This window comes from Lissotriton helveticus, chromosome 6 (genome assembly GCF_964261635.1).
Source record: "Lissotriton helveticus chromosome 6, aLisHel1.1, whole genome shotgun sequence".
Classification (NCBI taxonomy): Eukaryota; Metazoa; Chordata; class Amphibia; order Caudata; family Salamandridae; genus Lissotriton; species Lissotriton helveticus.
Genome location: NC_136067.1, coordinates 318,858,868 through 318,881,373, shown reverse-complemented (window position 1 = coordinate 318,881,373; position 22,506 = coordinate 318,858,868).

Genomic DNA, 22,506 nt, shown 5'->3' with positions numbered 1-22,506 from the left:
AGAGTTACCATTCCTGGTGCGGCAGATACACTACAGAGTGTTGATCACCTTGGCAACCAAGCCTAACATCACTAGGCCAGACGATGTAGGATGCAGTGGTATGATGCATTATGCCACATATGGCGTCCACGTGCAGTGAGTGACAGAGAAGTGTTATTTCCTACTTATGCATGACTCTTGCCCATCAAAAAGACTGGTGAGACGTTCCACAATGATACAGGTCCCTTTCCAAAGTAAGCGTCTAACCTAGAACTGGTGACTTGAAAAAGTCCCAATGTACTCTCATTTAGACATGGGCAATTGAACAATTTACCAAGGGCAGTCAAACCGGAGCTGAGACAATGGTCTGGAGTGGCTCTAGGAGCCCATGCATTAGCCAAGCCTGCAAATGTTTAGCATGTAAATCATGCACCATCCATCCTGTAAAAATAAGATAAGTCCCCTCAAAACAAAAAAAGCCAACGTATATTCAGCGAATATTTGGCAGCCTGCCACTATATAGATCATATTATATGACTACAACATCCATCTCCACAGGAAGTGACTTCACAGGTTTCACAACAAAGCTGTCTTTGAAAGAAGAAGTGAAGCAGGAGGCCTCCTTTCTATCATCCTTTTATACACGAAGTAAGATCAATGAATTTCCTATCATTCATCTGCTCAGGAAGTCACATTGCTGGGTTTCCCATCATCCGTCTACACGAGAAATGAGATCGCTGGTTTTTCAATCATCTATCTGCACAGGAAGTGGCATCACTGGATTTACATTCATTCATCTGCACACAAAGTGACATAATTAGATTTCCCATCAATCGTGTGCACAGGAAGTGACACCACTACTCCCCCCATGACCTGCTTAGTGGTGAATACAGCATGGACGTGCAGTGTGCCAAAGGTGCACCAAAGACAAGCTTGTCTGTGCCTGTCCATCCCTGGATCGCACCCAGCACCAGAAACCCTGATCCTCCTCACTCCCTCTGCTACCCCTTTACAACCCTCCATGCCTTAACCCCAGCTGCTGCTCCACACACTGCTGCTTTGCCACACCACAAAACTCTGAGGGAGTCATTCCTGCAAGTTTCTATGGTCCTACGCACACCCATCCCAACAGCACCAAACACCCCACTCTCTTGTACTCACCCAGTCCAGCAGGTATAGTCATAATATCGATGTTTAAATATCGATATGCAATAATATTGATGTTTAAATATCAATGTAACATAATATTGACCTGCAAGAATATCGTCTACCAGAATATCAACAAGCAGATAAGAAATATAATTTTTTTTATATCCAAGTTAGTAATTTCGTTAGTCGCAATATTGTTGTTAATAATATTGAAATTTATTTCAGTGTTATGTATTTTAGTATATGTGTTAAAAGTATAATTTATTTTTGTAATGTATGTCTGAAATTTTTAGAAGTAATTAATTTTATGTTAAGTAATTTTTGAGTATTTTAGTTCTGTAGCGGGCTGTGGGTTTATAGGGGAATAGGGTGGGAAGAAATGTAATTGTAATTTTTTTGAAATACATTTTTAAAAATTATAAATTTTTGAAGAAATTAAATATTGTGTTTTAGTTCTGTAGCGGGTTGTTAGTTGATAGGGGAATAGGGTGGGAAGTAATTTAATAAAAATCAATAAATTAATCATGTTAATTAATTCATATGTTTGTATTTTATAATTAATATGGTTTATGGTATTAATGTTATTAACTGGTTATTAATTGGTTATTACTTATTAAAAATTAAATTGTAAATATGTTAATTGTGTCTTTTTTTAGGAGTGGGTTGTGGGTTTATAGGGGAGTAGGGAGGGAAGTAATTTAATTGAAATTAATGAATTACTGATTGATTAATTAATATTTAGGTATTTAATAGTTTATGTGGTTAATTGTTTTAAATATGTTAATAATTCGTTATTAATTTGATATTCATTATTAAAAATTAATTGGTAAACATTTTAATTGTGTTATTTTTATAAGAGCAGGTTGTGGTTTCATAGTGGAGTAGGGTGGGAAGTAATTTAATTATAATTAATTAATGAATACTTTTTATAATTAATATTTGTGTATTTAATATTTAATATTTTAATTGTGTTAAATAATTTGTTATTTATTAATTATTAATTTGTTATTAATTAATAATAATTCGTTGGTAAATAAGTCAATTGTGTCAATTTTTACGAGTGATATGTGTATTTACTGGGAAGTACTGTGGCAAGTATTTAAAAATGAATATAATTTAAAATTTTCAGAAAATATTTATTTATTGTTATTTTATAGTCTTAACCCTTTTGGTGTATCAGACGGGCCCCGGCCATCCAACGTCACGGTGGGTGTGTGCAGAGGTCGGCCGGTGGCCGTCCGTACCACGCCCACCCTTTATTTAACCCGCGGTCAACGGGTTAATAGTATGAATTAATTCATGACTCATTGTTTTTAATGTTATTGTTTATTGTTATTAGTTAATTAATTAGAGGTTAAGCAATTATTGTGCATGTTTTACAATAGTGGTGGTGTTATTTATAGGGGTATTTGGTGAGATGTAAATTATTTGTTATCATTTAAGTATTTGTTAATTAATGTTTATTATTTTGCTTGAGTGTGAATTGTAAATTATTCCCCTCTACTATCCAACACTTTCCCTGCTGTTGCACTCGCTGGAGTGGGAATAGTAATTTTATCTCCTCCGGTATCCAATACTTTCCCTACTGTTGCACTCGGTGGAGTGGGAATAGTAAATTATTCCCCTTTGCTATCCAACACTTCCCCTACTGTTGCACTCACTGGAGTAAGAATAATACATTTTACCCCTCCACTATCCAACACTTTCCTTACTGTTACACTTGTTGGAGTGGGAATATTAATTTATGCCTTTTGGCTATCCAACACTTTCGCTACTGTTGCACTCACTGGAGTGAGGATAGTCATTTCTACCCACTCGCTATCCAAAACTTTCCCTACTGTTGCATTTGCTGGGGTGGGAATAGTAATTTTTAACCACCCGCTATCCAACACTTTCCCTACTGTTGCACTCACTGGAGTAGGAATAGTACATTTTACCCCTCCACTATCCAACACTTTCCCTACTGTTAAACTTTTTGGAGTGGGAATATTAATTTATACCTGTCCGCTATCCAACACTTTTCCTACTTTTGCACTCACTGGAGCGGGAATAGTCATTTTTTACCCACCCGCTATCCAACACTTTCCCTACTGTTGCATTTGCTGGAGTGGGAATAGTAACTTTTACCCCTCCACTATCCAACATGTTGTCTACTGGTGCACTTGCTGGAGTGGGAATAGTAATTTTTACCCTCCAGCTATCCAACACTTTCCCTACTGTTGAAATTGCTGGAGTCGGAATAGTAATTTTAACCCCTCCGCTAGCCAACACTTTTCCTACTTTTACACTCCAAGGAGTGGGAATAGTAAATTATTCTTCTCCGCTATCCAACACTTTCCCTACTTTTGCACTCTTTGTAGTGGGAATAGTAATTTTATCCCCTACGCTATCCAACTTTTTCCCTACTGCTTTAGTTAATGTAGTGTAAAATACTATTTTACAAATAAATATTAATGTTAATATTTAAATTTATATATATATATATATATATATATATATCAAAACAATTCTCCCCGCATGGAGGAAGGATGAGCCGCACACGTAACTTGCTGGAATGCTTTTATTACGTTCTTCTTTGCACAACAATGCCTGGCAATCCTGACGCGTTTCGGTCTAAACATAGACCTTTTTCGAAGGTAAGCCTGCACCTCATATACCGCTTGTCACCACTGCTGAATGTCCGCAATTATAACTCTATCGCCTCCGGTGGCTCCTTTATTTGTTGCATTCTGGGGCATGTGGTTCTAAGCGGCAATCTTTTGATTTGAACCCTCCTGTGGGCGGTGCTTGTTGTCTTGTTTAGAAGTTCACTTTATAGTGTTGTTTCTTTTAAATCCGCATGTTGTTACCCAGTATCTGAGCCCATGATATATATTTTATATTTATATTACAAGTTTATGTGTATATATATATAAATATATATATATATATATTTTTTATATGCATATTTTTTTGCATATAAAAATAATTTAATGAATGAAATGATAAATGTCAATAACTAACTGACATATGTATAATCATGCCAGGACGTTTATTTGCGTATTTGCACAAGGAATAACCTTTTCTTCATAGAAGATGTTGCCTATGTCTATGTTGTCTATGGTCTATGGTCATGTGACTATGGGAAGGGCGGTGTTTAAACTGGTCACTTGAGCATTATAAAAATCAAAAAGCTGCACTAGTTCTTTGCATGTGAACAAGGGCTCTTGAAGCCCGAAACGCGTATTGCCCTCCTGTTTTTATCAGCTGCAATAAAGTGAAGAACCTGTCAATTACGTGGTCTGTCTCCTACTTTGCCTCACCGGTCCTGGGTGGATCTGGGTGGATCAGGAAGTGGCGTTTGTGGAGTTCCTGCATATATATATATAACGAATCAAGCAAGCAATTGTAAAATCACTTCCAGATTGCCCTGCCATCACCACAAGAACTTTCTTTTTAGCTCCCCCCGCAAAAAACTTACCGGACCTGACACCGTGCATTCTGGGTGTTGTGGTCTATGCACACTAAGTGGTTATCAACATGAGGTGAGATTACAACATCAGTGGGTGGAGCGAGCCCTCAGCCAATAAGAGGGCGACTAGATGGACACTCGCAATGCTGGAAGTTGCACAATTGCTTGGGCGCTGACGAGGCTCACCTATAGCCGAAATGCATCCGCCCTTTTGGAAAATAAAAGCTGCTTCCTGAATTCCCCGTTGTGGCTTCTGCTTCTTGAAAAGGAGGTTTTCGTGGCATACAATTTGCGTGTGAGCCAGGGACACGCTACAGAGGCTCCCGTTCCGCAAGTGGTCCTGACGTCACTGGTCTTCTGCCGTCCACGGCGGTTTTTGCTTGTTTCCATGAACATGGTCAGTCGGGACCCATTGAGGAGCTTTGGGGTGAAAAAGCGGTGAGGGGTTATTAACCTCCTTCTGGACAGTACGTATTGCCGCTACTGTCCCCGCGGGATGTATCCTTGAAGCTCCGAGATTGGAACGGTTTGGGGACTGGAGGAGGCGGTTTGCACCAACGAATCAAGCAAGCAATTGTAAAATCACTTCCAGATTGCCCTGCCATCACCACAAGAACTTTCTTTTTAGCTCCCCCCGCAAAAAACTTACCGGACCTGACACCGTGCATTCTGGGTGTTGTGGTCTATGCACACTAAGTGGTTATCAACATCAGGTGAGATTACAACATCAGTGGGTGGTGCGAGCCCTCAGCCAATAAGAGGGCGACTAGATGGACACTCGCAATGCTGGAAGTTGCACAATTGCTTGGGCGCTGACGAGGCTCACCTATAGCCGAAATGCATCCGCCCTTTTGGAAAATAAAAGCTGCTTCCTGAATTCCCCGTTGTGGCTTCTGCTTCTTGAAAAGGAGATTTTCGTGGCATATATATATATATATATATATATATATATATATATATATATATATATATATATATATATATATGGGGAAAAAAAGAAAAAACAGGAGGGGTGCCTCAATGAGAGGGTCTCACCATCACGAGTTGTCGCACACCAATGCTGGTAGTTGTTCACCAACAAACTCTTTCACCTTCATGCGCTAGATCTCCATCGCGCAGCCAAACGCGTTTCGAGTGAATACTCTTCGTGAGTGGTACATTAATGAATACAAGAGTGGCCTTGATTGTTACTTAATTTATTTGGTTAAAGTCCTGCCCCAATGGGTGCACGGCATCCTGGTACTTATAGTCCATAGAATGGTTGCCTGGGCTTCATGCGTAACTCTTTCCCCAGTGGGCCACGCCCACTCTTGTAACTTCAAACCCAGTATATATATATATATATATATATATATATATATATATATATATATATATATATATATATATATATATATATATATATATATGTATTTATAATTTGTATTTTGTTTCTAACATTTTATAATTAAATAAAATATGTATTTATTATTATTATTAATAAGTTAATATATGTATATTTTTTACATATGTATGTTTATATTACATTTATTATTTGTCATTTCTAACTTTTTTTTAAAATTCTAACTATATATTATTTTTAAGACATTTTTAAAAAAAACGATATTTTAAACAACAATATTTTAAACAACAAAATGTTGGTTTAGATATTTTTGTACTTACCTTTGTAGAGATAGGATCAATATTCTGTCCATCAATATCCTGTACTTGATATTCTTGTAGGTCGATATTCGGTCCATCGCTATTCTGTCAGTGATCCAGTCCAGCAACCACCCTCACAAACCTTCACACTCTCATGTATGCTTCTCAACACCTATTCACCAAACACACCACAGAGATCCGGGATATGCCCCACGACAATACCACATAACCACTTTTCGACACAGGAATATGGCTGAACCTTGCATCTGCACCTGACATCACCACAGCCATCCATTCCTTGGCTACAAGATTGCACTGCAAGACAGACTTCACAAGCCAAGAAGCGAAAGTGCCGTCATCCTCAAAAACACCATCAGCTGCAATACTTTCATGGACAAGTCATCCTCCAACATGGAACACATGTTGCTTAAGCTTAATGTTATAGCCAACTTCACCCTAAGAAGCACTCTCAGCTATAGACCAGTGGAACTGCACACCTACTTTACTGACTGCATCATGGACTTTGTTGTACCACTCGCCCTTGAAGCTTGCAACTACATCCTACTCAGAGGCTTGAACTTCCACATGGAAGACCACACTTACCCAAACTGAAAAGCACTCTTTGAAGACCTTGAAAGGCTGGGCCTCACCTACTGAGTAAAGGCACCTACACACATTGCCAGACACCTCCTGGACCCTAATTTCACCCTCTTTGACAACATCCAGGTCAGCAAGCCCACATCAGTCTCCTGGACAGACCACACACTTGTCCAGTTCAACATCCCCAGAACAGAACATAACATAACATAACAGTCCAACCCACATGCACTACAGCTAGACCAGCCCACCGAAATAAACACCTTCACTGACAAGGACATGGAACACTGCTCTTAACACTCACTATCCCCAACACAGCACCAGCCTCCTCAAACCTATCACGAATTGCATCTACTGGATCACCTTCTGTACCTACCCCTCCAAAACAGCAATACAACAAGTTCTAGATCCCAGGCCAGTTGGTACATGGAGGAACTCAGACTGATGAAATGCCACTGAAAATATCTACAGCACAAATAACTGGCGCGTAAATGGAAATTTGCTAAGGCAATACACACACGACCATATTAAAATCTGAGACACTACCATCAAAAGATGTGGACCACAAAGTGCACCGCTCTGGAGGAAATCATTGATGTTAGCAACAACAGAAGCAAAGAAATCTTTACCATTGTGAAGGATTTCAGCTCATCAGTGGCTGCCTCCAACTTGATCACCCCCACGCAGGGCCTCTGCAACAATCTTTCAATTTTTCAGTAGCAAAATTGCTGCTATTTTGGGCAACTTCAATCTGCAACCAGACCCGAGAGGACTCGTCCAATGCTCCCTGATCTTTTCAAAAGAACCAATGCTAACCACATGGCCAGTCATCACCCCAGAAGAAACCGTCGCAACCTTGAGTCCATCCACTCAGGAGCCCCATCGGAACCCTGTCCCCAACACGCTTAAATTAGTGGACAGCAACCTACCAGTGCGAAGCTCAAACACATTCTAAATTTCTCCACCACTTCAGCAATTGTCCCAGATGCTTGAAAGCATGCAATTGTCATTCTATTGTTGAAGAATCCCTCTGGGGACTCTTCAGTGCTCCCCAACTACAGACCAATCTCTCTCCTATCAATCCTGGCCTAGTTTTAGAGAAAATCATCAACAGTTGCCTTACTGAATATCTCAACGACAACCAATTTCTCAGCACAACTCAGTCTGGTTTCATACCCAGTCACAGAAACCCACCAGAACATGGAAACTGCCATCATCGTTGCCACATATGATATCTGCATGATTCTGGACAGAGGAGATGGGGTGGCCCTCATCCTCTTGGACATCTTGGCAGCATTTGACATGGTCTCCTACCATAGACTCATCCAGCACCTACACGACATTGGTATCTAAAGACACACAATCTGATGTGCTCCTTCCTAACTAGAAGGAACCAGTGTGGCAGCTTGGTACCATACACCTCAGATGCCTGCAACCTCATCTGCAGAGTTGTGCAAGGATCGTCCCTGACTCTGACCCTTTTCAACGCGCACGTAATCCCTCTAGCCAGCATCAACCCTCTGTCACAACATCAACATACTCTCCTCGCTGACAACACCCAATCCTTTCGCTCCCTCGTGGACAAGGTGATATCTGGATCAAGTTCAATGCCTTCATAACTGAAATTGTCAAATGTCTAAAGCTGAACACAGGCAAGACATAATTTGTGGTATTTGGGAATAGCGCTAATCTTTAAACGCGCTAGCGGCTTCAGGTCACGCTATGGTTTAAATCTTGCTTGATCTTTTAATCAATTTAAAGTTTACCTTGTGTGCGTGCAGTCTGAATCCCCGGCACCCGCTCGATACACCAGCTACTTCCAGCTTCTTCCGCCCCCTACCCCGGTCCGCCACGGGCTTGCCCGATTGCTGTGGAGGGTAGGCGGGGTGGCCAATCGCAATCTCTGGACGCTGGGAGGGCGGAGTCTGGGGTCAGTACACCAGGCATTTAAGGCGATACACTTTAGGAGGCGCGCAGCGGGCGCGCCCAAGGCAAGCCCGTCTGCGCCCATCCGCGCCTGTGCCGCGTCCAGCACCAGGCAGGCTGCCTGTGGACACATAACAGGGCAAATACTCCTGGTCCAGCCCTCAATTGCTGGCCATGAGGCCGCAGACCAGTACCTGCATCTCTAAGTGCAACCCCCCTCAGCTACTTGTTGACCATTTTGTATGCAAAGACTGCGGCTTCCCTCTAGAAGCACTTATCATTTGCCCCAGTAAAGAAAGCTACCGAACACCAGACCGTGCATTGCCCAGCGAGGTCAAGGCGTGCCTCGTCAACTGTCGTTCCCTCCCGGGACATGCAGGCGATATCTGGCTATCTATCACCATCCACACATAGGACCTGATGTTCCTTACCAAAACGTGGGTCAAAGAATCTTCCAACCCTGACATATCGCTAGCAATCCCCCCAGACTACCATTTTGTAGGGATTAATCGACCAGGGACTAAAGTGGGAGGGGGGGTCGCCATTATTTCTCGGTCCCAATGGAAAATAACCTCCAGGAAATTGCCTAACTCAGGCCCTATTGAGGCAATGTATTTCAGTATCACGGACCCCACTCACCTGATCCTGGCGGGTGCCCTAATCTACAACCCCCCTGGCACACAGCCCTCTCACCTCACTGAGTTATTGGCCACCCTTGCTGACCTATCCCTAAAACACCCGCATTTTACCATCTTAGGTGACTTCAACCTACATGTGGATGATGCTTCCTGTCCAAAAGCGAGGTCCCTGGTAGAAACACTTGCTGGAATAAACTTGGACCTGAGAGTTCATAGTCCCACCCACACGGCAGGCCACACCCTAGATTTGATCTTTTCGAACCTGTCAGCCCTTTCTGCTCTGGCACCATGCCCACTGGCCTGGTCCGACCACTCGCTTATTCCTTTCACCCTGTCTATCCACCCCCCATTAATCACGAATAGTGTAAAACCTAACTTGGGTAGGAAATGGCACAAAGTCACCTACGACGCTCTTGAACCAGTACTCTCAAACATGGAGTGGCTCCCGTCTAAGGATCTAGACGCCGATGTGAAAAAACTCAACTCCACTCTTATCACAGCGATTGATGCGATCGCCCCCTTACTCCCCCTCTCCTCTGCCAGATCGAAGCCCTCCGCTCTATGGTTTTCCCCAGAGCTCCGTACGGAAAGAAGCAAATGTAAAAAACTTGAGCGCCAATGGCGACGCACTTATGATCCTCTCGAAAAAAATATATATAGAGCCGCGCTAAAAAGGTTTCACAAATTAAAACAAGCCACTATGAAGGAATACTTCGCCAACAAGATTAACTCTGCTGACAATTCGGCCAAAACCCTTTTTCAAATTGTGAAAGACTTTACAAAACCTTCAGCCCTTACCCGTCTCTCCTCACCGAGTCAAGAACTCTGTGATGGCTTATCACATTTCTTTCATCACAAGAATGTGGATATTTTCTCCTCTTTCACACCGTCTAAAGGGCATGGTGAGGTGATATCAGTCCTACCTCCTCTACCTGCCTGCACTACCACATTTGAAGCATTCAAATCTATTGTAAGGGATTCTGTACAACACAGAATGCAAACATGTAAATCTGGCTCTCCCCTGGACCCCGTCCCAGCTCAAATACTCACGCAACTGGGCCCACTTATCACCACCCCCCTAATCTCTAACTGGAATACATCCCTTTCCTCTGGCCAATTCCCGTCGGAATGGAAACAGGCAATGCTAATCCCCATATTGAAGAAAGTGGATGCTGACCCGTCGGTACTTAGCAACTACCGACCCATCTCTCTCCTCCCTAAACCTGCAAAAATTCTGGAAAAAATAGTACGGGAGCAATTGGCCGACTACCTGGAATCCAACGCCCTCTTGCATGACACTCAATCTGGATTCAGATCCGGATATAGCACAGAGACGGCCCTTCTGGAAGTATCAGAGACCATAAGAGAGAGCATGGACCGAGATGAGGTGGCCATGCTGGTGCTCCTCGATCTGTCCGCGGCTTACGACACCGTGACCCACTCCATACTACTGGAAAGGCTGCGTGACTTAGGAATACAGGGCACACCACTGGCTTGGATAAAATCATTCCTGTAAGGTAGAACGCAACAGGTATGGTGCCGCCCCTACTTGTCAAAAGATAAGATGCCCCTTGGCTGTGGAGTCCCCCAGGGGTCGGCCCTCAGCCCTCTCTTTTTTAATGTTTACATGTCACCATTGGCAAGGGTGGTTGAGGCCTGTGGTGTCAGAGTGGTCTCTTACGCTGATGATACTCAGCTGTTTTTTTCCTTTAGAGACCACTCTGACAAAGGACTGGATAATTTTAAATCTTGCCTCACCAGCATTGTTCAATGGATGACATCTAATACATTACAACTGAACACCGATAAAACTGAGGTGCTATTTTTTTATCTGAAAACCCCTCTACTGTCCTCCACATGGTGGCCGCCTGAGTTGAACCCACCCCCCATCCCGGCCAACTCAGCCCGGAACCTTGGGTTTCATATTGACAATGAACTTTCATGCAAAACACAAATCCAAAAGGTTACATCTGCCTGTTTTGGCAAATTAAAAATGATTAAAAAAATCTCCCCCTATCTGTCTAGGGACTCGATGAGGACTGTCGTGCACGCCCTCATCACTTCACATTTGGACTACTCCAATAGTCTTTAAGTAGGGGCTCCTGCATATCTACGTCACCGATTACAGATTGTCGGAACGCGGCGGCAAGACTGATCTGTCACGTCCTCTATCGTCACTCCATCTCCCCGTACCTAAAGAACTTGCATTGGCTTCAGATATCTCAGCGCATCCAGTTCAAAGCCCTGGTCCTGGCCTTTAGAGCATTCAATGGGAATGGACCAAGCTATCTCAGAGACAGACTGAAGCAGGTCCAATCAGTCCGTTCCCTTAGATCCAACCATCTCCGTCTCCTACTCCCTCCCCGTTTCCATCGCTCTAGAAGAGGAGGCAGAGCTTTTGCAGTGGAACTCCCTACCGCTTAACCTCAGACTCACTGACTTAGAACCCCTATTCAGGTCCAAATTGAAAACATACCTGTTCTCCAGCTACTAGCCGCCTTAGTCACTACCGTATCTGTCCACAGCGCCGGGACACCCCCGGTGGGGGTAGCCGTGCGCTTAATCAAATTCCATAACAATAAATACAGCAAGGGACCCCATCTGGTGGCCAACAGAGCTTGAACTGACATCCATGCCCATCACTTATGCCAAGAAGCTGGGGATCATCATTGACAGGAAACCCAACATGACCATCAAAGTCAACGCCATCACTGTTTCATGCTTTCATACCCTGAAGATGCTGAGGAAGATTTTCAAATGGCTCTCAGTTATCACCCAGAAAAATGTCATGCACTCCATGGTAACAATTAAGCTAGGAGCAACAAAAAATTCACCACAAGGGTGCAGACTATTCAGAGCTTGGTGGCCAGAATCACTCTCTACCTCCCACACCACACTCACATGACACCACACCACATCTGAAGGAGCTCAACTGCCTTCCCACACACAAAAAAGCACAATTCAAGGCACTACATAATACCTGCTCAGCATACCTCAACTATTGCATGTGATTTCACAATCCTTCCAGACACCTCTGCTCATCAGGACTCTTACTTGCAAAAATCCCACTCAAAAGGAAAACCAGATCCAGCAGTCAAGCGTTCTTTTACATTGCTTCTAAAGCAAGAATGACCTGCCTCTTCACATTTAAGTCACCCCTGCTGAAGACCTGGCTTTTTTAGTGGTTCCACCAGGCCCTAGATTTGGCTAGACTCAGGCCTGTTCAGCGCCATGATTCCTTACCAAGTGACAGTGCGTTCTGCAAATCTGAATAACATTACATTATCTAACATAACATAACAAATAGATTTTTAACATGAACTTAGAATCATTCCTGCCCCATCACTGATAACAATGTCAGTAATGGACTAACAGTCAATTTGTAGTAAAAAAGTGGAGTATAATTTTATGGTGGCTGGTTAGGTTGCACTATGTAATGCTCCCAGAATACCCCAAAGATGATCCTTGGATTCACAATAATAAATCCTTAGCTCAGTTCTGGTAGTGTGGAAAAAGCAGTCAGGCTTTATTAGAGGAACATGTGTTAAGCTAAGCAATTCAGAGTACCAACATGGACCATAAGTAATTAACACAACTCAATAGAAATCTGACACCAATTCATAAAAATAAAGCATATATTTATATCAATTTAGACACCAAAATGAACACAATCAGATACATATAACTGGAGTTACGGATTTTAGGAACAAAACAAAATCAAATCAAAGCAATACTGCAAAGTTTTATCATTGTGGTCAATGTGGAAAAGCACTTGTGAAATTTGTCACTTCCAGATCAAGCTACTTGGAACCCAAGGAGGACAAAGGTGATGGAGGTCCCAGGACCAAACCATGACAGACAGTTTATTTTACCTGGCCCGAGAAGCCCGGGTGTAGAGCTGTCCTGGCAGTCATGGTGATGAAGTGGGAGCCGCAGGGTAGCTGGTTTTTAGTTGCATGGTGCTGGTAAGTAAACGGGTGCAAAAAGTCGATAACAAAGCTACTGCTCTTTGCGGATGAAAGTGTTGTGGAGTTCCCTCGAGGTGCAGCATTGAGTAAAGGCAGTGGTAAGGTCAGGTAAAGGATACTTCGACGTCCAGAAGTCAGGGGAAAGCGGTAGTCATATGATACTTGCTGGTGGTCAGGACTAAGTTTCCCTAATGCACTGGACCCTTTCCTAGTGGGCGATACCTCAGAGGGCCCAATGGCCAGCGATACTTCGGTTCTGGTATGTTGTTTTACATGCTGGCTGGTGGGGACTTGTGCCACTAGTCCAAGGGATTCTGGAGATGCCTTTGGCTCTCAGAAGGGTCCCTCTGTCTGGGGGAACCAGTCTCTGCTCCAGGACGAGTCACACTCTTGCAGTCCCAGAAAGGTTACCAAAGGTGCAGAGTGTCATGACTTTCCTTTGATGCAAGTCAGATCTGAACTTAGGTTGTGGTGACAGTCGTGCCCCTAAATCCTAGATACAGTAGTGTTAGAGGTGTGCGTGCAAGTGGCTAATAGGCAACTAATTCCAGTGGCTAATCTGCCCCGGAGGTGGCCAAATCTGGGGTGTATGTCACCTTTCCTACCCAGAGCCCTCTAGTCTACCAGTAAAAATGGCAGAAAAGGTCCTCAGCTGTACATACCAGGTAGCCCACCATAGGGATGTGGCGAGCCTTCTAGGGGTGTTCACCTCTTGCCTACATAATCTCCCACCTGCCCAGTTGCAAATGTGTCTGGGGGCAAAGGGAGAGCTGTTTACTCATTTGGGAGGCATCCTAGATGCACATACGATGTGGTGAATGCTTTGAAGCTCAATCAATCAATCAGCCTTATATAGCACAGCATGTCACCCAAGGAGGGTCTCCAGGTGCTGGTGAGCTGTGCGAGTCTCAGTCGAAAAGCCAGATCTTTTGCTGCCTCCTGAAGTCCTTCACAGGCTGGGTATTGTGAAGGTGGAGAGGAGGTTATTCCAGGAACTAGTGGTGAGGTAGGATAAGGAGCTGCCTCCACAGCGGCGGATGTGGAGGATGTAGGCCAAGGCAATGGTGGAGGATCGGAGACTCTTAGACGGTCGGTGGGATGTCAGGCGGTTATTGATGTAGGCGGGTCTGAACTTGTGGAGGGCTTTGTAGGCATGAGTGAGGAGCTTGAATAGGCATATTTACTCGACAGGCAACCAGTGGAGAGCTCTGAGGTACAGGGTGATGCTGATTGTGCTGGGGAGTTCTGAATGGTATGAAGGTGGTTCAGACTTTTGTTGGTGGGTCTGGCATAGAGCTCTTCGCCTTGATGTGCCAATTCACTAGCTATCTCGTCAGGGGGGAGGATTCACCTCCTCTCTGTCCAGGCTAATTATTTCAGACTCCTGGTTGTGTTCACACCTCCTAGAAGGGGGCCAGATCCCTGTCTTGGAGGTAGCAGCTGCAGGCTGCCAGACAGAGTCCAGGAAAGGCTGGGGCAACAAGGTGGTAAACCTCTAAGGTAGCCACCTGGCTGCATGTCATATCAAAACTGGCATGAGAATCATATCAGGGATGATGAGACACCTTGTTTAATACCAAACACGACTTATTTCAGTGGTAGCATAATGGAGCTGGCTACCTCTAGGTTCCCGGGTGTCAACCCATGTTATTCTATGGACCACTGATTACTTACACTATTCTTTAATGTAAAAACCTACCATAGGGATATATATAGCTTGCAGTTACATGTCCTTACCTTTAGTATGCTGCACCCTGCCTCCTGGGCTCAGGAAGCCTACCTTAGGGGTGACTGACTCATATTAAAGATAGTGCTTTGACCTTGCCACACATGGTGATGGTAAAGCCGACTTCGAGCAGTTTACACTGCTCCTGCAGTCTGCAATGGCAGGACTGCTGCAATTTGTTTTTCTTGGGTCACTCAGGGTGGCATAAATAGTGCTTCAGGGCCCGGAACCACTTTAACTCTCATGTCTTGGGGACCCATGGTAACACTTACCACAGACTTATAAGGGGGTTAAAGTTCTTGCCAATTGTGTTTGCCGATTCACATGTATCAGTTTATAGGAAGAGAGCACTAGCACTGGACGCTGGTTATCAAGCTTCAATGCACTGTCAGAGTTGAATACTAGTATCTAGTAGTCCAAATGGGGGCAAAAGGTGGGGGGGCACCTTCTAAAAGCCTGTTTTCTTACCGTTGTCATGTATAACCTAAAGCTGGCCTAGATTCATAATACATATGGAGCAACATTATGGTCAATTAAATCACAGCACACATTATGAAAGTCACATTATTTACTTTAAACTGAAGATGCTGATATTTTGACTCGGTGAACTGGGACTCTGCTACCCAGGTCCCATTACATGTGTTTTATTCTCTAAGACATGTTGAAATTGGCTATACTCCTAATTGGCATATTTAACTTACATATAAGTCCCTAGAATATGGTACAACATGTAACCAGGGGATGTAAGTTAAATGTCGCTAGTGGATTGAAGCACCCATTGCGCCACAGACTACAGTGACAGTTCAAACATGACAGGCCTACCACTGTAGCCTGTCTGGGCAGTTTTAAAACTGGCAAATCAACCATTCAAAATGCCCCTTTTTGACATGTCTAAACCTCCATTTAAATGTTAATGTCAACCTTAAGTAGACCTCAATGCCCATCAGGCAAGGTGTATGGTATTTAAAAGAAGAACATGTAAAAGTGTAGTGTTAAACATGCCTAGGCGATCCTGTTTTAGGTTTTAACCTATACCAAATGATAAAACCCCACAGAAAGGAAATTTGCCTCACCATTGTAGACATATAAACACTGATAATCACCTGCACAATCACAACTAAATGTCATTCAAAGAAAGAACAAGGAGAGTGAAAGATTTATTTTTATTTCTTCATGAAAGGCCCAATACAATGTAACTTTGTTATACAAGGTAGCAGCAAGAAAGGCTGGGCTAACATTATTATGCTTGAGGTTTGTGGTTTATAGATGTTGGCAAAATATTGTTTCTTTTTTTTCACTTTTGTGGTCTTTGGTCTAACGATTTAGAAGCACGTTTTTTTGTAACATCTTTTTATTTGCCACTTTATAAGTATGATATAGAGCATTGACACCATTGTAACTAAATACAGTAATTATAATTACAGTTCCACAAATTTGCACATCCTCAAGATCCATATCGTCAGCAATCTTATTCTGTGGTAATACGTTCCCTGTTTCCAACGTTAGGAAATAGTACTACAAGACCAGCACATAAATTCTCTCTATAAGTGCTCTATTGCCCCCATATCTTCTACCAATTTTTAGGGCAGCCCCCGCTCGTCTATGGTATGGTTGCCACTACCATGCACCAGTCCAAATCTTTCTTCCATTCCATCATGTGAGGTGCCCCTCCTTCCCCCACAGGTGAGCTATATTATGCTTGGCAATCATAATTTGCAGTGTCGCCCATGCGATTTGAATCTGTAGCTTCCCAAACATTTAACAGACACCATTTGGCTGAAGGTGTAAAAGCGGTTCCACACACAGTATTTGTAAGGTTTATAACCTTGTCCCTCCCCTCCACATTTGCTCTGCAAGTAGAATCTGACACACTGTCCATTTTTGTTATGACATTATAGGACATATATGACCTATGTAATATTTTCAATTGCACCAGCCGGAATCGTGCCCTGTTCACCATCTACCTGTGAGAGCCTGTGGCCTCCGGCCATTCTTCTTTCGCAAGATCATCTAAGTCTGTCTCCCAGTGGTGGCATAGGGGAAGAAGCGTGTTTGGGGAGTAAGTAATCAACTTTTTATAGGTGCGGGAAATTGCCCCCTACTCATACAGTCTTCCAATAGTCTCTCTTCCATCGTGATGCCTCTGGAAGAACCTCATCTCGGGGAATTGCCGCCATCAAGGCATGGTGCACCTGCAAATAGCGGAAGGTCTCAGTGGCAGCCATTTCATATTCAGTTTGCAAATCCCAAAATGAAATTATTTTGCCCTTGGGCTCTCACCCTTGAGATACCAATAAGGTCCCACTTGTCAAACCCTGCTCTATATTTTAACGTGCCTAATCTTTCTGAATCCCACAGTGGAGTGGCTTGTGTGATTTTATCTTTCCACCCCAGGGTTTTTAGCGCAGTTTGCCAGGTCAGAACCATGAATGCAGTAGGTCTGGTCAGTCACTGATGGCCCTGGGCTTGTGTATAATGCCTGCAGGTATCCTTCCGGGTGTAGCACAAGTCTGTCCATCCGATACACCAGATTGGACCCATTGATTGAGCACCATTAATTGCGCTGTCCAAAAATATTTTTGTATGTCCGGCAAGGTGATTCCACCATCGCACCCCCCCCCCCCCTAGTCAATTTTGCCATAGCCAAAAGAGGGGCCTTCCCATCCTATAGTAAGATACAGACCTCACCCTCTATATTTTTAAAGTATGATGTGAGGACCAAGAATGGTGTATTATGTAGAGCACATAGAGAGTGGGGTAGCGCCATTATTTTGAAGAGGGACGCTCTACCCAAAAGGGAGAGTGACAGTGTTCTCCAGTGTTGGACGTCTTTTTAAGAGGCTATGGAGATTACTAAAGTAAAATAAGGTCAGGGTCCACAGTAACATAAATGCAGAGTTATTGGAATCCCTCCAACTCCACACGCACCCCACAGTCCCTTGGCAGGGCTGGTGTACCTCTGTGAAGAACAACAATTAAGGACTTGGACCAATTACTGGTGTAACCGGAGTATTCTCCAAAATGTTTAAAAAGGTTAATAATTCTGTCAATTGCGTGGAGTGGCTAAGTAAAGTAGAACAACATCTGCGAATAAATATAGATATTCTGTCCTCCCATCCAGATCCATCTGCATCCACGCTGCCAGTGGTTCAGGAATTAGGGCAAAAATAAGTGCTGCGAGTGGACAGCCCTGTCTGGTGCCCACTGTTATGTGGAGATTTGCCATTACTTTAGCCCAAGGTCCCGAATAGAGGAGTCTCAGCCAAGCCAGGAATCTGAGGCCAAAGTCCATGTGGCTCAACTTCTACGCTCCCAAACGCCAGCTTCGATCAACCAGCCACGCCCTCGCCGCTGTCCCCCGCATCCGAAGAGCCACCACAGGAGGAAGGTCCTTCTCCTACCTGGCCGCCAAGACTTGGAACTCCCTTCCGACCGGTCCCCGGTAGCTTGTCTCCTTTCTGGTGAAGAATTGGCTTGGTAGTTTGGTCTGCCCTGTTCCTATGATGCACTGGGCCAGGGACAGACTAATTTGCATATAGCCAGGTTCTGAGCTGGGATGGGGCAGTGAGATAAATAACGGTGATGGATCAAGCCCTGATCTTTGGACTGGGTAAGAGTGGTCTGCTTAATTCAGACACTCTGTTCATCACCACCCCCTTTTCTGACTCCCTTCCGACCCACCTCCGCCTGACCCAAGACCACCTCGCCTTCAGGAAGCAGCTCAAGACCTGGCTGTTCGAGCAGTAGCGGACCCCCTCCCCCCAGCGCCTTGAGACCCTCCGGGTGAGTAGTGCGCTATATAAATGCTCTGATTGATTGATTGATTGATTGTGTTCCAGCACAGTGAAAAGATGTGGCCATTCGATAGTGTTGAAGGCCAAACGGGCATCTAGCGGCATAACTACAGCGGCTTCCTCTATTGTATCTATGAGACCCAACACTCCATGCAGACGCTGCAGATTAAGAGCCGTATTTCTGCCAGGCATGAAGCTGTATTGGTCCGGATGGACTAATTTGGTTATTATCTGTAAGCGTCGGGATGCCAGGAGCTTAGCCAGGGTCTTTGCCTCTGCATTGAGAAGTGAAATTGGCCTGTAGGAGGTGCATTGATCAGGTGGCTTATCTGGTTTATGTAGCGATATGATGGAGGCTAGTCTTTGATCTGCCGGGAGAATACCTAGTGTGTGGCTCTCCTAATACAGTTAAAACACATGAGGAGCGATATCAGCAGAAACGAGCTAGTAAAACTCAGTTGGGAGGCTTACCAGACGGAATGCCACGAATAGCTTGTTCTAACTCATCCGTCGTACGTTCTTCCTCTAGAAAAGATTGGTCTTCCTCTGAAAGTGTAGGGAGGGCAGTTTCACTACTAAGTCATGAGAGTCAGCAAGCATTGTGAAACAGGGAAGTAAAGATGGAAATAGTAGTCTGCAAAGATGTCTGCTATTTCCAGCGGATCGCTTTGTTTTTCGCCTCACATTTTTTCTACTATGCTAGGAGCTTCCTTGCTTTATCACCTAATTAGTAAGGCCAATGTTGAATTGTCTGATATCTAGCTTTAGCATCCTCCGTCACCAAGTCACTGTATTTTTGCTGTTTGAGATTTAAAACATGCTTGTTCTCTACAGTTGTGTCTAATACTAGCATATATTTGAGTATTATATGGTCTTGTTCCACTTTGTCTAATGCAGCCTGTTTTTTTTTGTAGCCAATAGCCAAGGAAAGGGCCTGTCCCTTAACCACAGTCTTATAGGCATCCCACAGTATTTGTGCGCAGCTCACTGATGGCTCATTTTCTGCAAAATAGAGCTGATTGGTCTCTGCCAAACCATCTCTGACTCTCTGGATTATAAGGTACCAAGAGAGATGCTGCATTGAGTTTGGAATCTATCAGAGCTATAGATATCCGGGAGTGGTCCAAAGTCCTTCTTGCTGTATATCGGACGTCAAAAAAGCGGGACACATTATTGGCATGTGTGAAGGGAGAGTCTATCCGAGACAGGCCAGAGAAAAAGGAATAGCTGAATGTCCCCGGATTATGTGTTCTCCAAATGCCTGCAAGCCTCTAAGCGGAGGTTTAGTCCGCCAAGGCCATCGGAGTAGGAGTTGCCCAAATGGGGTGCATCGGTCCACAGTGTCGCCTAGGGACACATAAGTATATACCCAACAGGGAATTCCAAAGGGCCATGCCAAAATCAGGGACGGTAGCATTGTGCATACCCAAAGGCACGTATATGGAGAACAGATTAAGAGTTTAACCCTCCTAGGTCCCAGATGGCCCAGATATCGGCCCAAGCGATCCAACCAGGTTATCTATGATTGGAAATTGTTCCAGAGAAGTATACCCGCCCACCAAGAGCTAGAGGTAAATCCCACATGCACTACCATCTTATAACCCTAGTGATCCATTGCCTTACATGTAGCACCCTTTGGGTGTGTTTCTTGTCAAAACACCACGTCTAGAGAATGCCTCTCAAGATACTGGTATATCCTTCCCTGCTTGATTTTGTCCCCCAAACCAATGACATTCAAAGATGAACATTTAACTTCAGTTTTAGATGCCATAAAAACATTTTAGTATTGGGCTAACAACTGGATCAAGAGTATCAAGTAGGAATGTACTGGCTACCTGTGCCACTGCATGGACAACTAGTCTGGTGCCTGTTAAGAAATGGTGCCAATTATTTACTAAAAAGGAAAACAGATTACTCTTCAAAACTTCCCTCATCCCTCTCTTCCCATAAACGTCTGAACCCCAATCCCCACCTGCCTCCCTGCATGATGATCCCAGAACTGCCCATCCCTCCAACTCTGCAGGGTGCCTGTCATCACCCCCCAACTTTAACATTTCCATTTTGGAGAGCATAACACGCCAGGAAAAGCTCCCGCTGTTCCCCAACACAACAGAATATTGTTACTTGAAGCCAATCATGCTCAAGAGGCCGCACACGAGGAAGCACCATTACCTGGCAACTATAAGCAAGTCCGGTGACACCCAATCTAAGTGTCTCATCTAAAGGACAAGAACCAATTATGCTAAAAGAATATGCTACAGCTGAAACAAGATCACCATATTGTTACTCCAGAAATGGAGTGTTAGTTCCTTGTAAAGTAGTCTTCGTGGGTGAGCATGCTGGTACAATCCCTCAAGGTGCCCGACGTTGCAGAGATTCATGCCCATCTGAACCCTGTTCTGTTGTAGTTGGACTATTGGGACTCACAGGATGTTTCCTGTGCTCCCTTCAGCGATTCCTTGATCCATTTCCATTGACCGTTCACCATCCATCTATCCAGTACCACGCATATTCAGGGGTCAAGAAAAACATGTCCACCCCTCCCACTCCACCCAAAGCTTTGCTGGAAACACCATGGAATATTTTATTTCTTTATCTTTTAATGCCCTCTTGACCTCCAAGAAACTGCAGCATTACCTCTGGGCCAGCAGCATGAAGCTGGGACATCATTTTATTGTTGTATTTTCATATGTGACGGCAGGACACTACGGACAGTTTGAAGTATGGCATGCTGGTCTCGAAAGTTAAATATACGAGCTATGACTGGGTGGGTGGGACCCCGGCTTATTTGGAGAGGCCATGTGGATGTAGTTCCTTAAGTAAGAGGTCCTCGACAAATAAGTCCACTACAGGTCCCTCAGCCTGCTCAGGGACTGCAAAAATATGCACATTGTTGCAATGTTATCTACCTTATTGATTGTCCAGATGAGCTTCTATTATTTTGTTGGCAGTTATCAATTCAGTCACCTTGGTCTTAAGGTTAGAAGTTTCATTGAGCAAGGTGGTTGTGGAGTCCTCCACCTCCTTAACTCTTGTGCTTATATTCCGCCGGTCTGCCTGCAACAGAGAGACCTCAGGAATGGTGGTGTCAATTCGCCTTTCCAGTACCATGCGGACTGCTTTGATCACCACAATAAGGTTGAGCATTGGACGTTGTGGCACCTCAGTCAATGGTGGAGAGGCAGCTTAAGGGGGCTCTGAGGGTAGTCAGGCACAGCAGACTCTTTAGGCATTGTGCATTTGTCTAGTTTCATCTGATGGGTGCCCCATAGTCCCTTGCCACAAGTCATAGTGCTCACAGAGGAGGTTGTGCAGAAAGCAGGGAGGGTTTGGGCGGGCAGGTCGATCTCACCACCTCCCGCCAGAGGGTGCCACAGTTGGGTTTTTCCTGTCTCGTAGGCAACTTTGACTGAACATCTGTAAGCGCAGAGCACTTCCACACAATGTAGGAGTATAAATCTCTCTGTACAGATATTTTCGGGTAAGTAATCTCCCACACAGCCATGCAGCCGAGATATATGGGTGAAGTGCAAGCTCCTCAGTCGCCAGACACCTCGAATGCCACTACTGCGTACCCAGTAAAAGAAAATGGCTGCCTTGTATGTGGAGCAGGACTACGTGTAGGGATGTATGTCAT